The sequence below is a fragment of the Erigeron canadensis genome, chromosome 6 (genome assembly GCF_010389155.1).
Source record: "Erigeron canadensis isolate Cc75 chromosome 6, C_canadensis_v1, whole genome shotgun sequence".
In the NCBI taxonomy this organism is placed as follows: Eukaryota; Viridiplantae; Streptophyta; class Magnoliopsida; order Asterales; family Asteraceae; genus Erigeron; species Erigeron canadensis.
In genome coordinates, this window is record NC_057766.1 from 9,522,823 (window position 1) to 9,542,078 (window position 19,256).

The following is a 19,256-nucleotide window of genomic DNA, read 5'->3' on the forward strand; positions in this document are numbered from 1 at the left end:
TGAAATTCAATATTTGGAGAACAAAGTCTTGAATATGCTCCTCTTTTTCTTTTCTTTTATACTCCACTATTTATAATTGAAAGGTGGACATCTAAAAATGGTTTGAACTTGAATTATTGACCGACTTCATGTATTTCATGTTAAAATTTCTATTTAGTGATAGCTGAGTTAGTAATAGTGTAGGTGTATTAACGGGCCATAGCCCAAGTTCTACTAGTTGAAAGATTTGTGATCCATGGTTTCCAAATTTTCCTCCAAGAGTTGGTGACGAAGTCGAGGAACCCATTGATCATTGATGGAAGCTATATTCACATGCTTGATCATTTGGGTGGGGATTTCCTTAATCAAGTTAGAAAGACATTAATCTTAGATTAAAGTCAAAGGTCAAGAATTATAAAATTAAAATTGATCTTAGATTAAAGTCAAAGGTCAAGAATTATAAAATTAAAGTGAAGTTTTAATTTTCTTTATTTTGATATCAATTTTGTTAATTTTTAACAAAAATTATGATGGATGCACAAAATATTAAATAATAACATAGGATGCACAATAATGCATCTGGGATTAGAAAAAGAAAAGAAAAGATGGATACACAAATATGCCGACATGGCGATATGCCGTTGAATTCAATAGGAGCAGATTCATTAGTTTTTTTTTTAAATATAATGGATGCATCACCACCAAAAACTCATACAAAATAACTTCAAAGATATATTGAAGAGCTAAATAAAACAAATTCAAAATAAATGCAGAAAAAAAAAATTGTGCATCCATGTTAAAAATCTTATAAACTTTTGATAGGACATAAAATCAGATGCATTGTATACATTTCATAAAAAATAAAATGAAAAAATAAGGGAGCGTTTGGTTGCGGAAAACTTTTCCATTTTTGTTTTTCAAGAAAACATGAAAAACAGAAAACGCGTTCTAATGATAGTTTTCTAAGAATATTTTTCAAGAAAACAAAAAACAGTGTTTTCTACTTTTTCTTAGAAAACTTGAAAACATCTTTCTCTTGTTTTCCACTTTCTATTTAATTCTTTCTTTAACATGTTTTCTAGTTTTCTAATTAGAACGCGTTTTCAAAATTTTTATTTGTGTTCTAGAAAATAAAAACCCTTTTCATTTTCTAAAATATTAAAAATAAAAAATTACAAAACATTTTCTACAACGAAACACGTCCTAAGCATCCACAATATCTTGGATGATAAATTTATCAAAAGCAAATTGTTAAGTGCATCCATTCATCGGTCAAGAAATATGTGGCGATAAAATCACCGCTTCCATCTTAGCCATTTTCCGGCCAAAATTCTTGCCGTTCTTATTGTTTGCAGTGGTCGAGTATACAATCGACGTGTTGTTTTAGAAAATAGAAAAACTAAAAGAAGAAACAATATTCAAGAATTTTGCTATAGATTAAAGAAAAAAAAAATGAAAAATAGGAATATAGGATGGTGAAATTAAAGTTGAAGGGTAATGAGATGATTTCGATTTGCAGGCAATAAATTGTCTTGAAATTTTGCCAAGTTACAAAGAAAATATAGTTGTAGGGAAAGAAAATATAGAATGCTTTTTGCTTTTTGAAAGGGATGCTACCGCCTGCTAGACGATATTGATATGTTAAAGATTTATTGGTAGGGTAGGGTTATTTTTAGTTTCAAAGTATGCCCTCTTGCCTTTTATTTTAATAAAAAAGGTCATCAATTTTCCTAACCATTAGATTAAAGACATAAACGGTTGAGATCAGTTCCCCCTTGTTCTTATTTTTAAAATATTTGTATATGAAAGTTTTCCCATATATGGGCGGTTAGGTAGCTAAGCTTAGGTACGAAATACTTACATGTTATTTTTTTAATTCATAAAAATTAAGGGATCTTATGATTTAATTAAAATTCAATCCATAAAAATCAGGGATCCTATGATTTAATTAAAATTCAACAAATATTAAAAAGTTAGTAAGTGAGGGATTTCACACCTAAGCTTAAGTATAACCTTATATTCAATTTTCCTGATCTATACATCGTACGACTAGTAAATATAATAAAAGCATAAACTAACTTATTTTACTTTAATTAGATTAATAATATAATGAACCTAAAAAGGCGGAGGGTTGAATCAAGAGGAAAAAGACAAAAAGGGCAAAAAAGTGAAGAGTGCAAATAACTTGATCAACGTTCCTCGCTGGTTGATCCAAACGAGGTTTCCGACTTTATCAAGTTTTGTTGTTTGTTTTCTTCGATTTAATTAATTATTCCTATTTTATGTTTTTCTTTGCCGCCGTTAATGTCTAGTTGTGATGAAAGTTAGTATATTGGGCTTGTTTTTTGGGGCCTTAGTATTGGGGGCTTTAAGCCTTTTGCCCAGTCCAATTAACTGTTAGGGGCTCTGGTTATACTTTGTTTTGCTTAATCGGGGTTAAAAAAGTTTGTATTTTTAGGCGGTTTCATGTACAAAAGCACCTGTTAATCTAAACTACCTCCTTTTTCTTTAGGATCTAAAGATCTTTCTATATGAACAATATAAACACGCAATCAGCATTTTTATGTTTTAAAAAGAATGCTACCAAGAGTTTTATACTTGGGGATTCTTCATTAGCATTAAGACTCAGCTCGATATTGCCAGTTTTGCGCAATTAATCCATTTATTCTCTGAGCTTGTTCTTGATCTTTCATTGCTTGTGCCAAAGATTTAAAAAAGGTAACAGATTAATTAACATAACCTTCAAAAGTAGCCGTGTTAGATGATTCCGATATCATGAAAATTTTGTGCTACGTAGTATTAATTTTAATGGTGTTGGATATGTACCACAGTTCAAGTACGTACAATGGATTAACAAGAAAATGTCAACTCTTGACGAAGACAACATCATCGATGGTCGATGGATGCATTGTATTGTATACGGCGTTATAAAATTACATGATTGTAAAAGTTAAATCACCATCATTGACTTGTTAATTGTTCAAACCATGAAATATAATACAAAGACAGATTTATTTACTTTTTGTTTCATCGTATGGTAAATAAAATAGGACGAGTAGTATTAATTCAATGTGACATATTAAGGTGCAAGAAAGTTTGAGTAACAATAGTTGAAAACCAAGTGCGGACATTTTGGTGTTATGTCACTTATGTCTTATATTTTATACTATTGCTCAGTCCCGTCAATTGGACGGGTAGTCTCAGGAAATATAAATCTTATAATAATTGTGAAACAAAATGTGTATGACCAATATCACAACTTAATTAATACGAAAGCTAAAGAAGAAACATATGAAAATTAACTCCATATAAATATTAATTCAAGTTTACCCTTTTCTTTTTTTCAACTTTAGTTAAACAAAGAAAGAAATAAAAAGAGTAGAGTATATAATTTGAAAAATACATATCAATTCATCAACAAAGACCATCTTGAACGTTTTGATATTTTCGGGTTGTTCCACTCTAAAACAGTCCATACATTCACAACACGGAGTCGTAGATGACAGTTAACATGTGTTGGTTTAAGATTTTCAAGATGAACTAATATGGTCTTATTTTTTGTTGTTGAAGAAGAAGTCATAATAAACCTATAATGGACAACAAACTAAATTAAAAGAGATAATAATAACAAATAACGTAAGAATTCAATGTTAAATAAGAATAATAATGATTAAATATGAACAAAATATATAAATACAAGAACATTTTTGGTAGTCGATCGTACCTTTTTTTTTGATGTGGGTTTTTTCTTGAGGTTGAGAATATGTGAGGGTTTTTACTAGTGTTCAGGCCCGTCCAATGGACGGGTAGTCTCAACTTGGAAATTTGCTAGCTGAATAGCCACTCCATCGGTCCAAATACTCCTAAAATTTTCCGTCCATTCACCATTGACCGAGCCATGTATGATAGTGCCCTACAAATAACAAAAAAAAAACATGGAAAAACTGGTAAGTTCTATTAGTGTGTTTCTATGTATTTAATCCAATTTAAAAAAATAAACCCCAAACAAATTAACCATAAGAATTGAATAAACATCTTTGCATACAGATCCAGGAAAATTATTCAGGATAAAAAAGGAACCCAACCAAGGACATTTCAAACGTTGATCAAATGACTTTATTGGCTAATGCAAGAAAGATAGGGAAACAAATTGTTGATTAAAAAATGATTTGAGCCAAAAACCTTACAAAGCAATCTCCTGTTGTGTTAAATCCTAAACATAACGTGGATCAAAAGGTTTTATATAAAGGTATTATTTAAAATTGATAACATGCTTTTCATAAGATCCGAAGTATATCTGTCATACACAAACTAAAATGATGAATTGTTCCACCATGTTAAATAATCATACTAAAACATTCAACACCATCGCAATATGTAGCATTTTTCCCCGATATAATAACATTGGCTAAAAAATTACACCATTAATGAACTAGTTTAAAAACAGATTCAAAAAAATAATAGTCGATATGTTAAAATAATCATAATCTTACTCATAGCAAAATTTGACTTTTTATCTAAAAGCTTATAAAAAGATATAATCTTAAATCTTAAGTATACACCATTAATGAGATACTTTCAAGACGATATCAAAATAATCAAAGTCAATATATTAAAGTAATCAGAAACCTACTCATAGCAAATTTAGACTTTATATGTAAAAGGTTATATAAAGATATAGTCGTAAATCTTAAGAGTTAATATAGGTTACAAATACAAATTTTAATATATAATATTTAGATTAATCAAGTCATATATCACAACTTAATCAATATGAAAGCTAAAGAAGAAACATACGAAAATTAATTCCATATAAATATTTATTCTAGTTTACCCCCCCCCCCCCTTTTTTATAACTTTTGTTAAATAAAAAATTTACAGTTTCTTATATTCTAAAAGTGTAAACTATATAGTTTGAAAAATACATACCAATTCATCAACAAAGACCATCTCGAACATTTTGATTTTCTTCGGGTCGTTCCACCCTGAAAGAGTCCATACATGAACAACACAGAGTCATAAATGATGGTTAACATGAGTTGGCTTATGATCTTCCAGATGAACTAATATGGTAATTTTTTATCTTGTTAAAAAAACCACAATGAACCTCAAATTAAATTAAAAAAATAACTATAACAATAATATAAGAATTCAATGTTAAAAAAATAATAATAATGATTAATTGTGTGCAAAATATATAAAAAGAAAAACTTTTTGTAGTTGATCGTAGCTTTTTTGTTGTTGTCGTACGTGAGTTATGTTATAGATTACCAATAAAACCGAAAAGTATAAATTCATTATTTTTAAATTGGGTGAAATTGTAAATTGGTGATGGAAAACCAAAAAGTGAAAATTAGTTATTTTTAAGTGTAAATTGGTGATGGAAAATCAAAAAGTGTAAGTTAATTATTTTTAAATTGGATTAAAGTGTAAATTGGTGATAGGAAACCAAAAAGTGTAAATTAATTGTTTTATATTGGGGTTAAAGTGTAAATTGGTGATGAAAAACCAAAAAGTGTAAATTAATTTAGATTAATATTAAAAAATTAGAAGATTAATAAGGATAGAGGATTAGGCTAAAAGAGGGGAATTAGGATGCCTTTCAGTTATATTATAGATAATAATAATAAAGATTTTTTTATAAGATTTTTTTATTAAAGGTCGACCATGTTTTATCAAATAAATATTAAAAAAAATTGAGAATTAATAAGGATGGATTATTAGGGTAAAGGAGATGGATTAGGGGTACCAAATGTAATCCCAACTGATGACATACCCTTCCAGCGATACGCAGACCCTGACATAATAATGCTGAGATACGAAGGATTGTCCACCACGAAGGCCTCCGCAGATAGATTAAAAGGGATAAGAATTACCTCCCTAAATAATCGGGATTTGTCCTTATCATGAAAGACCAGTAATTAAGGAAGTTATGCTCCCAGCCTTTTATCAAGAAAACCCTAGGGCTCGACTTTTTCTCCAAGTCAAGCATTACATATAAAAAGGGACAAGATATTCTAGGGACGCTCTCTTTTAATAATATGTATCAGTTGAAATACTTCTGAAATATTCAAATAAAGAACCCCCGTGGGGAATATCGCATTACAAACAAGTCTAAAAAGGGACAATAATCTCCAAAAATTGAAGACCATATAGTCTTACAAGTATCAGGCTACGAGCCTCAAAAGTCCCTCGAGGGACAATCCATTAATTAACATAGAGAGTCGCAACCTCAAAAAGGGAACAAACTAACAGGGACGCCTGGACAGCTAACCCAGCATATGCAATATGTACAATGTATGGATACAAAGGAAGATAAAGTCTACCACATAAAAAGTTCCATACAGATAATAATATCAAATTAATCAAAACGAGGCTTTACGACCAAAAAGTCATAAGCCCCGGAGTGGCGAAGATGGTAATGTCATAAATATAGTTGCTGTGATAACTCGCTAGTTTCAAGATAGCTTGGTCAAACACTTCCTTCGCCTCCAGATACTTAGAAGAATGCTCGGAATGAGTAGCAGACAAGACTCCTTTCTTCTTGGACGCATTCACCACAGCATCAATCAAACCCACTACCCGCGGACCCGTTGCAAGATTCTCACATAAATGAGGGATCACTTTTTCACAAATGCCTTTACCTCCACCCGCAGACACATATTATCTAGATCTTTCTGCAAAAGTTCATCATGAAGTCTCTCCAAATCAGTACGAAGAGCCTTAGCCTCCACATCTTGCTTCGTCAAGCGTTTCTCCAAGTCAGCAATCCTGCCAAATAAATTACTCACCACCAGTTGGGATTCCTTTAACATATCTTGAGAATACTCATATTCCCGACATAAACCGCGAACCAGAAAATTTTTTCGCTCACTCATCTCTTCAGAGACCAACTCTTCCCCCACAAATTTACGAGAAATATTACCGGAAAAAGAAACAGATGACATACCAACAAAACTCTTCCCCCTCTTTGCGATAACATTGTCAGGGGGAACATCTGAAGATCCAACATCCGTCCCCTTCCTCTTGGACGACATGACTTCGAAATCTGCAGTAATATGAACAGGAAACAAAAATAATAAAGAAGGAACAGTAGATGACGGCAGTATATTAAAAGGAAAGAAGCAGAAGACTTACAAAAAGGGGGATAACAAAGATTTTTAATAAATGACGGTCGCATGCCTTTTATAGCAATAAATGAAACAAAAACCCTAACCGTCGATTACGTGTCTTAGGATACGCGTACTGACAAGCACAAACTTTTTGGATTCCATTTATCAAGTCACCCCCCTCCCCCATGAGTTCGTAAATTAGCAAGAATAGTCCAAGACAATACTTATTTGGCAAAAAGCATCCCCTTGGACTGGGGGGCTTGATGACATACCTCTTTAGCGGTACGCAGACCCTGACATAATAATGTTGAGATACGAAGTATCGTCCGTCACGAAGGCCTCCACAGATAGATTAAAAGGGATAAGAATTACCTCCCTAAATAATCGAGATTTGTCCTTATCATGAAAGACCAGTAATTAAGGAAGTTATGCTCCCAGCCTTTTATCAAGGAAACCCTAGGGCTCGACTTTTTCTCCAAGTCAAACATCGCATATAAAAAGGGACAGGATATTCAAGGGACGCTCTCGGCCTCTCCAAAAAATATACACATAAAACACACCTCTGTCAAAAACACATGGCAACACTCTCTAAACACGATCGATAAAGAATAAACACAATAGCGCGATCTCAATCGGCTAACAATCAAATCATAATTGATTGGCGTAAAGAGATCATAACTCTACCTTCGGGGAATCGCCAACAAACAACCAAAAACACCCATCATCTCCTTTTCTAAACTTAATCTCGGTTTGGTATACAATCACCAACCTCCTCTCTTAATTATATTATAGATATAGATTTTGAACGATAAAGATTCATAAAACAGCATAACACTTTTTTGTTTGAGGAATAAATCAACCGTTCTCAATATCGTCTTTCATGTGGTTCGAATAGAGTAAGATGTAGATAGTCAAATTTTTGATTTATGTATTTACAAGTTTAGAGATTTTCCAACTAATCCAATTACTTTTTTTTTAAAGGTGAATTTCGATTAAAACTTCGTGTCGCGATTCGACAACGAGAGGTCTGACATACGTTGTTTTAACCAGGTCCACGCTAGAGAGCTCTGTCGGAGTAGAATTGTCTATTTCAAATGCCCAATGGGGTCCAATTAATTAGTTAATCATGTTTGTTTATTTATTTTTTTTGATAAATGGCTGTGTGAAGTCTCTCACTTGATGGTTTAACCCACAAGTGTAGAATACGACAAGTCAAGTATGCACTAGATTGGACTAGTATTACAATTAATATAAATGCAAGAATATATATAATGTAATACGTAACTTAAGCAATATAAAGATAAGCAAGTAAAATAAATGGTGAGACACAATGTAATTTTCAAGTGTATTTTATTTATTGATGTTAAATAAAAACCAAGGTTGTTGCGGAACTAAGATATTACAAAGTAAGTATCTAAACAACCTTATGAATTACAAGTGATCTAATATTTGCTAAATAAACTCTTTTGATCGAAATACTTAAAGTTGTGAAGTATAGCTGTTTAGATCGAGAGTATTTGAGCAAAGACACCAAATTGCAAAAGTGTGTTTGGACGAGGGAAGTGACTTGGTATTTGTAGGCAAAAAGAATAAGTATAATATTCTTTTTGCCGTACAAATATGGTTACATGCATTTAAGGAATATTATTATTTATTCCTTAAAAGCATTGGTTAAAGTATAAAGTCAATTAGATGTGACTTGTGATACTTTAACCAACCACCTTTACACGCGTGTAAGAACTTTTAACAAAGGACAAATGAATTGTCCGGATAAAGGCGTGCAAAGGCAAATAAGTCAATTCCTCGTAATCAGTGTTCAGACTTGTAAGGTCTAGAACACAGAAGTGATCTTTAGTCATGAGATCTGGTAAAATTGCCAGTGAGCACCGCCATTTGTCAGTCTTTTTTCTTCAGACTTTAGTCTTCGACTTCAGTGAGAATGTTCTTTATTGAAATGATCTTGACTGAGGTGAAGTCCAGTGAACTAATCTGGTGGAATCCAGATTCCTGTACAAGTAAACGGTTCACTGGCTTTCTCATAATTTCTGGACAAATCTTCAGAGGGCTCCAGTCTTCTTGTCTGGAGCGAGTCCAGTAAATCTGGACTTAACAGGCTGTCACCCCTGGTAATTTTATAAATCATCTAAAATCAGGCAACATAGCAGGGTGCTAGTCGACTTTACAAAACGTCCATGCATCAAGATGCAAAACAATAACCAATAAACTACCACTTCCCTAGGACAATATATATAAAAAAAAACAGAAAGACAATTTAAATGGACTTGATAAGTAACACTGGAAGATCCCATGCAGCAAGAAATCTTTTCACATTGGTTGTTCTCTTGTACTTAAAAGTAAGCATCTTGAGTCTCATAGTAGATAAAATCTCTTCAGCAAGGACTTCGACCGAACTCTCCATCTTCATAAATTAACGCTTGTTTCTTTCTTGCCAAATGAAATAAACAGTTACCGCAAGAATTAACTTGTTAATTACATTTTGTATTGATCTCTTCTTTGCTCTTGGCTTTAAATTAGCAATAATCAAAGACCATGAAGATTGTCGAGATTGTAAACCTGCTTTTTGCACCACTCGTTTCCATACCTGCGCAGAATAAGAACAATCGAAAAACAAGTGCACATGTGAGCTCGACTGGGCTTTGCAAAATGGGCATAGTATATCGATATCCAGGTTTACATTCCATTGTAGCAACATATCTTGAGTCTTGAGTCGTTGCTTAAAAACCAGCCATAGAATAAAAGCATGCTTCGGGATACAATGATTGCACCAAACAAGGTCGCACCAATCAACTTTGGTATGCCTTGGCCGGATATCATCCCAAAGAACACCAATCGAGAAAACAATTTAATCATCATTCCTGTCCTTCCAATGGATTGTATCAACATCATTTGTTAGAGTGGGAACATTTGGAAGGCCAGGTACTAGCTGAATCCAACCAGATGGCCAATTCCAATCATTGTTCATTATTAGATCAGCAACCTTGGAATGAATATTGAATCCAGCAGCCGTAATCTGCCTAGAAGTGATTTTACCATACAACGGACTATCCTCACACCAATTGGCATGCTAAGCAAATGTATTAAGCCCATTTCCAATAGAAAACCATAAATATTGTTGAATCATAGGCCTTAACTGTAACATTTTCCTCCAACTCCAAGCTAAATTTCCACAATAAAGAAGATTTCAAAAGCTTGCATTTTGTAATTTATTTGTATGCACCCATTGAACCTAAAGCGATTCTTTTCTTGATAATAATTTCCATATATGAACAGAAAACAAAGCGACATTAAAGGGTTGGAGCTTACGGATTCCAAGTCTTCCTTCTTATTTTGGGAGACAAACATCATCCCAAGCTACCTTGTGATACGAAAATGCCCTGAGTTGCCCTGAACTCAGTTCAGACAGAGTCAGCTTGGACTCAACTCAGGCCATGATGATGATTCACTCGATGGCACACTTTGGGAAGATGATTGGTGATCCTATCTGCCCCCTAGGATTCACCTTACTTAAAAGGGAAGACTGAAATGTGGGGGGGAAGTTTGAAGATCAGCTCGCAAATTCGTCCAATCTGGGTTTAGCTTGGAAGAAAAGTCAGCTTGGAATTGAATCAACCTTGGATTTTCAAACACTTATCTAATTTGATGCTTTTAATAACCAGGTCAAGTCATGTGATTAGCACGTATGTGTGGCTGTTCTAGATGAATCTAAATAAGGATAAGAATTCAATTGTGTATTTTTTGTCTTATTTTGGTGACACCTGATTGTAGGAGAAAAAGAATACATGTGGGAACCAGAGAGAGAACCTTCCACTACCGTACAACTGCAGATTGTGTTCTCTATTCCTATTGGTTGTTTTATAACAACCTTGTACTAGTTGTCTAGGGCAGAATATTCCCTGTCTCATGTAGTTCCTCTATAAATAGAGACTGCCTTTTATTGTAAAAGGAGGGTGTGTTTATGAAAGTTTGATAGAGCTGAATTTTATTCATTTTAAAAATCTTCTTTACCTTTATGGATCTTTGATCTTGGTGGTTTGAAGTGTTCCCTTTATCAATAATCTTGGTGGCTTTGCCTTTATAGATTATTGTGGTGAGATCTTAAAACTCTTCATTACTTTTATCTTTATTTGTGGTGGCTCAGCCTTTATCAAATATAGTGGTGGTTTTGGAGTGTTTCTGGTATTTGATTCTGGTGGTTCAGTCCTTTACGAGTCAAGTATTAGATTCTTATCTATCCTTGTTTATTTGTTCTTATTTCAGTTTATTTCCACTGTTTCATTGTTGCTGTACTATTTGTTCTTATAGTCAGCTTGGATGTGTTTGTCATAAAATCCAAAAAAATCCTACAAAAATAGTTTTAATTTCCGCTGTGCGTGTGTTTTGTGAGTTGACTCAGTCTGACTCTGAGTATCTTTTTGTCCTTGGGGTTGTGTTGTTTGAAGGTTGTTCTGAGTTTCCTTTGTAAAAGTATGGCTTTTAGAAGAAATGTGACTTTGGAAGAAGCTCATAATCTTAGAAGGGATAGACAGATCGAAGCTCTCCAAGAACAGCTTGGAAGGGTTGTTAATCTGTTAGAAGATGGTGGTGTGAGGTTAAATAGAGAAGATATTGCTGTTAGTGAAAGGGGTTCTGGTTCCCAAGACCTTAGTCTTGGATCTGATAGTACTCCTAGATCTTCTAGCGAGTCTGATGCTTCCAGTCAGCGTAGGAGGAGGCATAAGGTTGATGTTAAAGATATTAAGGTAGACCCACCAGATTTTGTTGGTTCTTCTAACCTAGATGATTACTTTGAATGGGTTGAAATTATGGACAGAATTATGGAAATTAAGGGGTGTGATGATAGAAAAGGTTTCAAGGTTGCTGTTATGAAGCTGAGTAAGTATGCATCAGCTTGGTATGAAAACATGAAGGGTGAAAGAGTATAAGGGTACAAGCAAAGTCAAGACCTGGTCAAAGCTGAAGGAGGTTATGCGGAAGAGGTTTGTTCCCCAAGCTTATAAGCAAGAGCTGTATATTCACATGAACAGCTTGAAACAAGGAAGTAAGGAGGTTGTGGAGTATATAAGGGAGTTTGAACAACTTTGTTGAGTCCCAATGCTATTGTAAATTTGGTGATGACAAATCTGATATATAAACACTTAGTAATCTTTTGGTTCTTGTAATCTGATCTGGGTCAGACTAAGTTGACACAGCTTGCGATCTGTAACTGACCCAGATCATGCTTCATACTTTGTAATTGTTTAATCTTATGGAAACAAGTGTTGTTCAAGCTGCATCAAATTGTCATAACATTTAATTCAAGTCAAAGAGGAGGATTGAAGATAGAAGACCAAGCTGGTAATGGAAGTTAGCTTGGGATTAGCAGTTTGCTTGAAAACACTTAGACATATTTGCTCTTGACAAACAAGCAATCTGTGTCTGACAATCAAGTGAAGAATGACAACCTAGATTTGTTGATAAGGACAAATGACGTGACTAGGAAGGTTCCTAAAATCTAGGTTGGTGACAGATATACATATGTGTGTCCATATTTTTATTGGAAGATCAAAATATCGTGCTGCAGGTTTTGGGGATCACAAGTACGATGAAGGCACGATCAAATATTCATTTGATCGTCCAACAGAAGAAGAATACGTGGCTTAATTAGATACCAAGAGAAGAATGGTTTTCGCCTATGAAAGCCACATTTCTTGTATGCATACGTGTGGCATTTCCTTAGAATCATTCTTTGTATAAGTTTTCTCTATTCTTACACACAGCTTAGCCTGTGAGAAGTCAGCTTGGACTGCTTCTCTTGAGCAAGAACTTCTTGATTGTTGTTTGTCATTTCAGGGGTTGTTTAGATATTGTAGGTTATCTTGTTTCCGCAACAACCCTGTAATTCTTTGTATAGATTATATCTTGATAAAGGATTACATTTGAAAACCACAATCTGTGTTCAAGAATGATTGTTTACTGCTTTACTGTTTTATTGATTCTAGGTACTTCAAATTTATATTTTGCAATTTGAGTCTTTAAAACTTTATTTCAAAAGTTAGTTAAGAATTAAGGAAAAGTTGTATCAACCCCCCTCTACAACTAATTGTGTTCATTATACTTTGGTATATTGATACACTTCTGGGACATAATAAACTTAAGATCAGAACAGGGGTGAAGGAAGCTGAAGAACATACTATTGCAAGATTCATGGGTGGTCAGAATTCCTTAATTGTTGAGAAGATGGAGTTGCAGCCTGTGTGGACGTTTGAAGGTGTGTGCAAGCTGGCCATTCAGCTTGAAAGGCAAATAAAGAAGAGGTCAGCCTACAAGTCAATTCCTAAACCTATTGTACCTGCCAAGAATCCTATCTTTAAAGAAGTTAGCTCTAGAAATGAGAAAGTTGGAGAAGGGTCCAAGGAGCCTAAGAAGAGATGTTTCAAGTGTCATGGGTATGGACATTTCCAAGCGGAGTGTCCCAATCTAAGGGCTCTCACACTGAAAGAAGTTGAAGAACTGGAGGCTGAAACTGAGTATGAAGATAATACGAAGATCTTCGAGAACTAATATTGGACCGGGAATAAAAAAGGGAAAAAAAGTAAAGTCTAAGCGCATATGGCACGAAAAGGAAATCCGATTTCGGTAAGAGTGTACTTATGATGAAGATCCTAGTGAAGAAGAGTTTGTTGAAGCTGATGTTGGTGACATGTTGGTAATTAGAAGAGCAATGCTGCTAATGAAGCTCCTGATGATAAAGCTCAAAGGGAAAACATTTTCCATTCAAGGTGCACTATCAAAGGAAAAGTGTGCAGTCTGATTATTGATGAAGTTGTGCCAATGTTGCATCTACCTATATGGTGGACAAGCTGGGTCTTTCAACTACCAAGCACCCATACCCATACAAACTACAATGGCTGAGCCCAGGCAATGAGGTAAAAGTTAATCGCCAAGTAGTTATTCCTTTTTCTATTGGTGTTGTTTATCAAGATGAAGTTACTTGTGATGTTGTGCCTATGGAAGCTTCTCATTTACTATTTGGTAGGCCTTGGTTATATGATAAGTATGTGTACCACAATGGTCACTTAAATACTTACTTTGTCTATTAATGGGAAGAAAGTCACACTAATTTCTTTAAAACCCAATGAGATTATTAAGACTGAATCAAGTACTAAGGCTGATAGATCTTTATTTATGAGTCAAGCTGATGCTGAAAAGGAATTAGACAGTGGTACTTTTATTTTGTTGTTACTTATGCTTGAAAATGGTGAAGATAAGGAGTGTGAAGAAGTCCCTAGTATAGTTAGACCTTTACCTGCTAAATTTGCTGATGTATTTCCAGAGGAATTACCTCCTGGTTTGCCACCTATTAGAGGGATTGAGCATCAGATTGACCTGATCCCAGGGTCAATTTTTCCTAATAAAGCTGCTTATAGATGCTTCCCTAATGAAGCTAATGAGTTACAAAAACAAGTAGATGAGCCGATTGCTAAAGGCTATGTTCGAGCTAGAATGAGTCCTTGTTCTGTTCCAGCTTTATTGGTGCCAAAGAAAGATGGTTCTATGCGTATGTGTGTTGATAGCAGAGCCATCAATAACATAACTATCAAGTATAGATATCCCATTCCTGGATTGGATGATATGCTTGATGAGTTGCATGGGTCTAGTGTGTTTTCAAAGATAGATTTGAGAAGTGGCTACCATCAGATCAGAACGAAGGAAAGAAATGAGTGGAAAACAGCCTTTAAGATTAAAGGTGGGCTGTTTGAATGGCTTGTCATGCCATTTGGGGTATCTAATGCACCCAACACTTTCATGAGATTAATGAATGAAGTGTTGAGGCCTCTTATTGGTAAGTTTGTGGTTGTGTACTTTGATGATATCCTGGTTTATTCTCAGTCTGAGAAGGAACACCTGGAACATTTGAAAGTTGTGTTTGAGCTGTTTAGAAGACACCAACTCTGTGGCAAGTTAGAGAAATGTAATTTTATGGTTAGTAGTGTTGTGTTTTTAGGCTATGTGGTTTCTAAGGAGGGCATTTCTATGGATCCATCCAAGATTGAAGCAATCAGATCCTGGCCCATTCCTTTTTCTATTACTGAAGTCAGAAGTTTTCATGGCTTAGCCTCATTTTATAGAAGGTTCATTAGAGATTTCTCTATAGTTGTAGCTCCTATAACTAACTGTCTAAAGAAAGGGGTGTTCAGTTGGCCTAAGTCAGCTCAGGCTGCTTTTGAATCTTTAAAGGAGAAGCTAAGTTCAGCTCCTATCCTTTCTTTGCCTAATTTTGATTCACTCTTTGAGCTTGAATGTGATGCTAGTGGTGTTAGCATTGGAGCTGTGTTGATACAAGATAGAAAACCAGTTTCCTACTTTAGTGAGAAGCTGAATGGATCTAAGCTGAATTATAGTACTTATGGTAAGGAGTTCTATGCCATTATTCGAGTTGTTGATCATTGGTCTCACTACTTAAAACCAAAGTAGTTTGCTTTGTATTCTGATCATGAAGCTCTCAAGTACATTAATGGGCAACACAAGCTGAATCAAAGACATGCTAAATGGGTTGAGTTTCTGCAAACGTATTCTTTTGCCTCCAAGCATAAGACTGGTTTTTCTAATGTTGTTGCTGATGCTCTTTCAAGAAGACATTCTATGCTATCTATTTTGGAGTTCGGCTATATTATTTGTTCATCTCCAAATGAAGCTAAAGGGCCTTATGTTATTCAAGATGGATTTCTGTTCAAGAATGGTAAGTTGTGTATCCCAAAAGGCTCTATCAGAGATTTGTTGATTAGAGAAGCACATGGGGGAGGTTTGGCTGGTCATTTTGGCATTACTAAAACTATGGAAATTCTGGGTGAACATTTTCATTGGCCTTCTATGGTAAAAGACGTGCAAGATATAGTCAAGAGATGCTCTACTTGTCAGCAAGCTAAGTCTACTTTTCACAAGGGTTTGTATACCCCTCTTCCAGTTCCTAATCAGCCTTGGGAAGATCTGAGTATGGATTTTATTGTTGCTCTACCTAGGACTCAACGTGGCAAAGATTCTATAATGGTGGTAGTTGATAGATTCTCAAAGATGGCTCATTTCATTCCTTGCCACACAACTAATGATGCCACCAAAGTAGCAGCTTTATTCTTTCAAGAGATAGTTCGACTTCATGTAATTCCAAAAACTATTGTCTCAGATCGAGATGTAAAGTTTTTAAGTTATTTTTGGAAGACATTGTGGAAGCTGATGGGTACTAAGCTGTTATTTAGCACTTCTCACTATCCCCAAACTGATGGTCAGACTGAAGTAACAAACAGAACCATTGGGATGCTGTTGAGAACACTAGTGAAGAAGACTTTGAAGGATTGGGATCTGAAGCTTCCTCAAGCTGAGTTTGCTTTCAATCGAGCTCCTAATTATGCCACTGGAAAATCTCCTTTTGAAATCTGTTATGATGTGAATCACTAACACCCATAGACATGATTCCTTTTTACATTGAGCCAAAATTTTGTGTTGAAGCTGAAAGCAAGGCTAAGGAGATAAAGAAACTCCATGAACAAGTCAAAGCCAGAATTAAGAGGGTAAATGCTGATTACAAGGCCAAGGCAAACAAGAATAGAAGACAGCCTACTTTTGCACTAGGAGATCTGGCCTGGATCCACCTCAAAAAGGAAAAATTACCTTCAAAGAGAAAGAGTAAGGTTCTGTTTGTTTTTGATTAATACATCTGCAAAGCATCTTATGTCTGCGGGCGCGCAGATGTTAGGGCTGAAGACGGTTTGTTTTTTAAAAGAAATAAGATCTTAAAAGTGTTTTTATAACCTTAAAAAAAAAGCATTATTCCACCTTCTTATATCATCTGCAAAACAAAACCTAAAAACAAAACAAAATCTAAATACATTACAGCCGCTCTTCCCCATCAACCAGACTCCCTCCATCTCATCTCCTCCACACACCACTGTTCGCCAGCCACCCTTCACCGGCCAACTTACTCGCCGATCATCTCCTTCATCGGAACCCTAGGTATGTCTTCTATCTATATTTTTTCCTCCTTTCTTTGCTATAATTATATATTGTTTTTCTTTATGTTTGTTTTTTCTTTCTTTGATAAATATACTTATTTTTTAGTGATTATTGTCATTTATATTTCTTTTTTTTCTCTTCTTATCTGATTGTTGTTGGTGCACCCTCAAAAGGGCTTTTTTTTTTGCTTTCTTCGATCTCAATGCATATTCTGTTTGTTTAATTTTTTGTTCATTCATATCTTGTTTTGTTTAAGTTCTTGTTCGTTAACTAGTAATAAGATACTAAAAATACTCTGCAAACAACAACCCATCAGTTATATTTTCTGTTTGTTATTTAGTTTAGATGGAAACTTGTGATGGTCGACAACAGTGGACGGACGAGGCTATCAAATGCGTATTAGAAACATGTATTGAAGAAATGGAGAGAATAGGTAAACGTGGACAAAGTTTGTGTAGAGAGTCTTGGGGTAGGCTAGGAAAGAAACTTAAGGAACAATTTGGCATGGATTTGACTCAAAAGCAAATTAGAAATGCTTTTGATACCATGAAATCAAAATATGTAGGATGGTGCTATTTGAGAAACAAGACTGGAAATCTCTACAACCCTCAAACAAATATGTTCACCTTAACGCCTCAAGAATGGGAAGAATTTAAGAAGGTATGTGTTTTATAGAATTTCAATATCATGTCATATATTGATAATAGTAAAGATAATAGAAAGATATTTATTGAAGTCCCTATTAATTTGGCACAGGGTCACCCAAGGGCAATGTCATTGAGAACACGACCATTGCCTCATCTTGACCTTTTCATAGCCGTGTTTGAAGGGCTTAGTGCTAATGGTGGTAATCAATGGACATCTACCCAAACATCCGGGGTTTCATCATCCTCACATGTCCAAACACTTCAAATAGAAGATGGTAGCTATCATAATCTGGAAGATGATGATGAAGATGGAGACTCTCATGAACAAACTGCTCAAAATGGTGATGAACTTCCAACCAATAATGAGGGGCCTAGTGTTAGGCCCAAGAAAAAAGCTAAAACCTCTAATACCTCTAATGATAATGAAGTTAGGCCCAAGAAAAAGTCTAAAAGCTCTAAAACCTCCAATGATAATGAAGTTACCTTAGATGACTTGGCTAGTGATATGCACAATGCACTTAAGCATATGGTGAAAAGCATGGAAGGACCATCAACCGAAGAATGTTATGAGAAGTTAAAATTAGTTAGGTTAGATCCTATAGACCCCTTGTTTTTGGCAGCATTTAACATTTTTGGTCAGTCCACACAAATGAGACAAGCATGGATGACATTGCCGTCGGACCCCGAGGTGTTGAAAGGGTGGATTAAGATGACAGGGACCACATTGGGGATGTTCAAGTAGGGAGGGATATAGGTATTTGTGTTATGTGTTTGGTGTGATTCGTGTTATGTGATTCGTATTTTGAACCATTATGTGTTTTGTGTTTTAAACAATTATGTAATTTGAACTATTATGTGTTTTGTATTAGTTGAACCCTTATATATTAGTTTGAAGTTTGAACCATTATGTGATTAGTAAAGTAGCTCTGGTTTGAGCAGTTTTTCTGGACAGCAAATGGACTGTTTTTTGAGTTGTTTTTAGGTTGTTTTCGACAGCAAAGATGCCGTATTCTGAGCAGTTTTTCTGGACAGCGAATGAGCTGTTTTCTGAGTTGTTTTTAGGTTATTTTGGAAAGCAAAGATGCTGTTTTCTGTGCAGTTTTTGTAGACAACGAATGGGCTGTTTTCTGAGCTGTTTTTAGGTTATTTTGAACAGCAAAGATGCTGCTTTCTGTGCAGTTTTTCTGGACAGCGAATGGGCTGTTTTCTGAGCTGTTTTTAGGTTATTTTGGACAGCAAAGATGCTGTGTTCTGTGCAGTTTTTCTGGACAACGAATGGGCTGTTTTCTGAGCTGTTTTTAGGTTATTTTGGACAGCAAAGATACTGTTTTCTGTGCAGTTTTTCTGGACAGTGAATAGGCTGTTTTCTGAGCTATTTTTAGGTTGTTATGGACAGCAAAAATGCTGTAATCTGAGCAGATTATTTAGCAGCAAAACAACTGATTTTTTGTGCAGTTTTTGGGTCGTTTCAGACATCAAAAATGTTGTTTTTTGAGCTGTTTATTTAGCA